A 6396-nucleotide genomic window follows, 5' to 3' on the forward strand; every position below is an offset into this window, starting at 1 on the left:
ATTATTGTTGTTGTTATATATTTAGGTTACATGCATTTAGAAGAAGCTTTTATTCAAAACGACTTACAAAAGAGTAACAAATGACTCCAAAGTCAGTCACAATGCCAGGTTTATTATACAATAATAATCAAGTCTAAGATGATCACAAATTAAACAAGATTTTGACGCACATCTTTCTTATTAAATCGTTGTATTCCAACTCGTGTCCAATTTGCTGCAGGGCTATTCCACATAATAATTCGCAATAAAACAATATACAATATGATTTGTTAACACGTAGGCTACCTAGGAGCTTGCTGCATGAATCCGTGGGTACAGTTTACAAACCCGTGGGAACGGATTGGAAATTCGTGGGTACGGTTTATTAATCCGTGGGCACGATTTGTTAAACCGAGAGGACAGTTTAAGAAATCGTGAGTATGGTTTATAAACTGAGGGAATGGATTGCAAAACCGTCGGTACAAATAGTTTTTTTTTTTCTCCTACAGGTGACTTCCCGGGCTCCGTAGGTTGTCGATGAGTGACAGAGCAGAATAAAGATGGAGCAAAGTGTGGATGCGCTGTCCTTGAAGAACGTTCAACTCGGTTTTGTTTATATTTTGCTTAGCCTATAATTTTAAATGACAGATGTCTAATATATTTATTTTTCTTCCGCGACACTTTTCCTAGGCTACTGTGTTTACAGCAAGATGTTAAACGAATTTAGTATTTTGACAAGACGAAAAAATTATAATAGGCCATTTTTGTACAATCTACATTTTTCCCCCCTCTGCGACACTTGTTCCTATATTGTGTTGTAAAGGTTAAACGAATTGTATCCTGACAAGACGAATAAAAATAAGGAATACAATTTTTGTATTTTCTCTGTGACACTTTTTTCCCTTACTGTGTTGGCAGCAAAATGTTAAACGAATTTTGTGTCTTAAAACATTTTGCTGTCAATAAAACCCTTACAAAAAAATCCTGCAGGAATCCTGTAGGATTTTGGTTTTATGTGCAGGGATCCTGTAGGATTTTGGTTTTATGTGCAGGAATCCTGTAGGATTTTGGTTTTATGTGCAGGGATCCTGTAGGACTGAATAAAAATCCTACAGGACAGGGCACATTCCTGCAGGAGTCCTGTAGATTGTTCCTGTATAACTGTTATGTCCTGCAGGAATGTAACACTCCTGCTGGATTTCTTATGTACTTCTATGATTCCTTCAGGTATGTCCACTGACGTCCTGTAGGATTGTGTAACATCCTACAGAAATGATAAGATTCCTGCAGGATGTAAAATTTATGGTTTTGCTGGAGTGTTAATGTTTTTTTTGTTTTTTTTTGGACAGATATCAGGAACTTCACAGTCGTTACATTACAAAGGATTTTTCAAATAATTATATACACAGTGAAGCATATAGTATAGTGAATAAATGAAATAATCATAACTGAAGGACATATGAAAGCACGTATTTCTGTACGTTTCGAAATAAGGTGCATTAAAAGTCAATAAATCCTTGATTAATATGAATATTTTAATTAAAAATGTGTCTCCACGTACTATTCAATAAAATTCTAGTGCATTTAATCTATTAAATAGCAGCAGAGTGAGCGAGTTTTTGGATATGGTAAGATTAAACTTATTTTAGTGAATAAAGTATACCACATTTCAGCTCTCGTTTTGTTAAGGTGGTTACACAAAATATTGTATCCTTGCTTCTACAATCTATGCTTTCTAACAGCTTCATGTGGCCGAAAACATTTAATTTTAACGTGGCTTTAAGCAGTATGCATCATTAAAGTTTAACTTTTACCACGTAAAGCCAGTAAATGTGGTGTTTACATGGATTAATCGTAATATGAGTTTACCTTATGGTCTGAACCCAGAGTCTCTGTATCAGTAAGTGATAAACTCGAGCATCTTCCATCCAAAGACTTGTCGCATTTCGGGGCAAAGCAAAAAAAAAAAAAAAAAAACATTGTCGAACAACAATATACAATGCGGGAAACTATTCATTGGTTATTCTACAATTAATTGTATTACAAATTATACTGGAAACTGGAAAATACTGTAAATTGATAAACTGTTCGGCGTGATGACGTTGAATGTCTCCGACAGCGTCTGTAGTCCCATTTAGCAACTTGTTAGCAACCGTCTTTTTTAAGAAACATAACAGTTTAAAAAAATCACAAGTGTGGTGTTACTGGTGTGTTTTATGTCGTAGAATAAAACGTGAAAGTATCTTGAGCTTGTGTGAACCAGGGACCTTATTTAAGGGATTTAACCAAAATCCCATTCAAAAAACCCACTGACTCCGGGACGATGGAGCCGGAAGTGCTAAAATGCACTCACTTCTGGGTTTTCGCCTACAAAGTGACATCATAGTTCCCCCACTCTATCCACCTTTTTCTTCAACGCGGAAGTAAGACTATGGGTGAGACTTCCGGTTCATTAGCCGCCATAGGTAAATAACGAGGAGAATAACAACGTGCAGTAAACGGTAGAACTGTTTGCACTACAAACCAGTGTGTTCATAAATAAGATAATACATTAAAATAATATGATAAGACACACTAATTTTCAATTTAAAGCAGCAAAAAGAACTGTTTTGTACAACTAAAAATAGCTGGACGCGGATGAGACCGGAAGCTAGACCCATAAAATTTGCAAATGGCCGCGCCCATTTTTACGTCAGGAAAAAGGTGGATAGGGGAATGTTTATTTGCAACAGCTAGCACTGCTAATTGAAGCTCCGCCCTCTTCTCCGGGAGCACCAGCTCATTTGCATTAAAGCAACATACTCAAATACAGCTCGTTTTGGCTCACACCCTGGTGGCATTTTTAACAAGCTATAAAAAATTATCTGTCGGGTATTTTGAGCTAAAACTTCACATACACACTCTGGGGATCTACATCTTGTAAAAAGGAGCATAATAGGTCCCCTTTAAGGGAGAGTAGGTTCTGAGATAATTTGACTACTTTATGTGATGGCAAGCGAGTCTTGAGAGGACCACTGGTCCATAGATCAAATAAACTACGCATCACACAGAGACAGACTAAATGCATATAATCATGAGGGAACCATGATACCATGTTTATATCAAGTTCAGTAAGTGGAGATCTAGTTATGTGGTGTTCTTCATCACATGTTTCTGAATGTTTCAGTCGTTCTTCAAGCTGCATTGGTCTCAGGGAAAGTCATGCGCTTTTGTATGTAGACACCAGAGTGTACACATTTATCACATGACGAATAACCAGTATGAGACTTAACACCCTTAACATGTGTATGAGCAGGTGCATCACAATCAACAGAACTAGTTCCTTTCCTCGAAAATAAAGCCTGACAGCAGGCTCTTAACTCTTCAACTAAGATTTTTAAATACTCAGCCAATACTTTTGGTTTGGAAATGCCACCAAATATTGCTATTAGAAAATGATTTTTTGTTGTGCCTTGTAATAAGCCTAAAATAGGCCACAGTTGCATATTTGAACTCATCAAAATTCAACTGCAATGTCAGTGTATGTCTGTTTGATAGCTGGGGCAATGTTTTATCAAGGATTTCTGACAGTGTATTAAGAATGCCAAAATAGTGGAAAGAACCTCCAAATATTTATTCTATTCTATATATTAAGCAGCGTTCGAGCATCTTTTGTAAGGTTTGGGTGCATACTACGCAAGACTGACAGAAGAGCTGTTAATGCAACCATAAGCCCAAAAATTCTATTCAAAAACCTGTAGACATTACTAGACAATTACAGACCGTTTTTGTTTTACTTGGGAGTCAGATAAAAGCCATTAACAGCAAACTGTTTCAGCAGTTTGTGAAGCAATTAGTAATGTAAAGTCTGAAAAGCTCAAGTATGTCGAAAATGTATCAGCAGTTTACAGCTTGTAATGGACTATTAGCAATTCTAACGATAACATGCCTATTCACATGTTCATAGTGAAATAACAGTCTGTCATTGCCATCTTTTGTCTCTGTGATGTGCTGCAAAATGACCTCACTGACCCTCGTTAAACAATCATAACAATTAACCGAAAATATTGTTACGTACCTTTAAATCAGAATGTGTAACAGTTTATAACCAATTAAGAATATCAAAATCTGCCTCCAGAAGTTCAAATGCGCAAATTACAGCTTAACCCCTTAACTGTCATCCCACAGAGCGTATAAGATATAATTCACATGAGCTAACACCACGCACCAGCAGTGACATGAATCCAAACGCGTTGTGAACTCCAAAATGTTTTGAAAAACCAAACGTCCTGACACATTCACCTTTATCAGACGTTCAGTGAGACCATCGTCCAATCAGTAGCCTCCTACTACGGAAATACTGTACGTCACAGTATTGTTATGCAAGTCGCTCACGTTATAGTCAAAACAAAAATAAAAACAACCTATAGACCTAGTAAAATCACTAAAGTAGCATTAAAAGTTGTTTTAACAACCGAGTGGACAAATGCAAATAAATAGTTGTTTTGGCTATAGCCAACTTAAAAAGGCAACAAACAACTATTGTTTATTTGCATGTGTATATTAAGTTCATTTTTAAAACGACTTTTAAAGCTACGTTATTATTTTTACTTTAGTGTTAATAAGCACTTAGGCTTACAGGAATTTCTCAGCAAGCAAGTTGCCCTCGCAGCCACGCGTGCTGTTAACATCTGAAAGTACGGAGCGCCTACAACATAACATACTCGAAAATAAGTGCATCGTCTTACCCATTTTTTCCCTCGATGATACCGTATTCATATAATCCATTTATAACCATATATACTGTATGTATATATATATATATATATATATATATATATATATATGTAACCGGCAGAATAATTGCCACAGCATGTTTGTCCCTCTGTTCTTACCGTATCCCTCTGCCTTTCAGCCACGCCTTCTAGTTAGCTTGTAAGTGGTTAGTCATTCATTAGCGGCCGTGGCATGTTGTATAAAACCAGCATATCGGGTTGCAAACAAAGTAAATTCTCGGCTCGTACATCCTTTTTATACTGGGTACGCTGTGTTGTTGCATATGAAGGTATGTGTCAATATTCCATTTTGATCGCAAACATGTTATTGTAGCTGACTGTGTGTAAAGTGTAACTGTTTGACAACAGATGTCTGACTGTGTACCAGACGCTTCCGGTAGTATATGGTTGATCTACCGAAGGTCTGGGCTGAAGACACTGTGCGCAGTCTGTTATTGTCCATGGGGATACGAGTTGAGGTAACAGTGGCTGTCGGCTCACAGCAGTATAGTAATGTTTGCCATGTAACGTGTATGGATGTTTATAGTAAGTTGATCGGCTATAATATGACCTCGTTTTACTGTAAATCCTGGGTATGTGACTAACCCATAACTTTAAGACATATGAGTGATTTTGGATGCGAACTATGCTGTGTGTGATCATTTCATGTAGGTTGGTGTACCGAAGGTAACCGGGAGTTTGATTCCTGTGTATGTTGAGTGTGATATTCCTAGAGGTAAAAGGAGATCTTGGTTATTGTACCAGTATCACTTATTATTGATTGATACCTGTTTAGGATATGTACTGTATTTAATGGATTTTTAATTCTCCATGCAGAAAAATTGTCACTGCTGCTTTGCCTCCGTGAATGTAATGCAATTGTAGTTTTGCCTCATTTTTGTTTCTTTTCTTTTTTTTGTTGTTATTTTGTGGTTCAGTAATAGGTGTGGTATTGGCTGCCCCAGTAGTTTGTTGTGGTAACGCTAACATCAGTTTGCTTAGTTCTTCACTTAGGTTTAAGAGTAACATCAATCTTTTCTTCTCTGTTCCGGAGAACCAGAGTGTGGAAGCTGTTTCGTGGGATCGGTCGTCGGACTGAGACCTTCTCTTCACACATTGCTCACAGTACTTGTAGTGGTAATGAGCACTTCACTATTTGCAGTGGTCACCTTTTGTAGTGTTTGTGTCTGTGTGTGTGTGTGTGTGCGTGTGTGAATAGACTGCAGATTCAACAGCACGGGTGGTGTCGACCGCACTCCTTTTCCAGGACAGGTGACCTCTCCTAAACAGCTGATCCATTTAATTATTATTTGTTTCCTTTTATATTTCTGGTGGCAGCCACTACCTCCCTCTGGCTGGTCTAGGGGGCTTAATTTGTATCATCCCATACTACTTGGAGAAACAAACCCCAGACTGTGGTGTTGAATTATTTGTTAATAAACATTTTTGTACTTTTATATTGAAATACCACGTCTCTGTCATTACTTTAGTATCTGTGTGGGAGAGCCCTCTTGTCTGAATCAAGGTGCTGGAGGTCGAGCTAAAGTACATCTTGGTGTGAAAGGCCCCAGGTGGCGTAGTTGAGCACCCTAGAGCCAATAGCCTTTATTTTATGACTCCTGTGGTCACAATCTGGCGTAGTCGGCAGGGTTTAGTATACAGA

This window comes from Onychostoma macrolepis, chromosome 03 (assembly GCF_012432095.1).
Source record: "Onychostoma macrolepis isolate SWU-2019 chromosome 03, ASM1243209v1, whole genome shotgun sequence".
Lineage (NCBI taxonomy): Eukaryota > Metazoa > Chordata > Actinopteri > Cypriniformes > Cyprinidae > Onychostoma > Onychostoma macrolepis.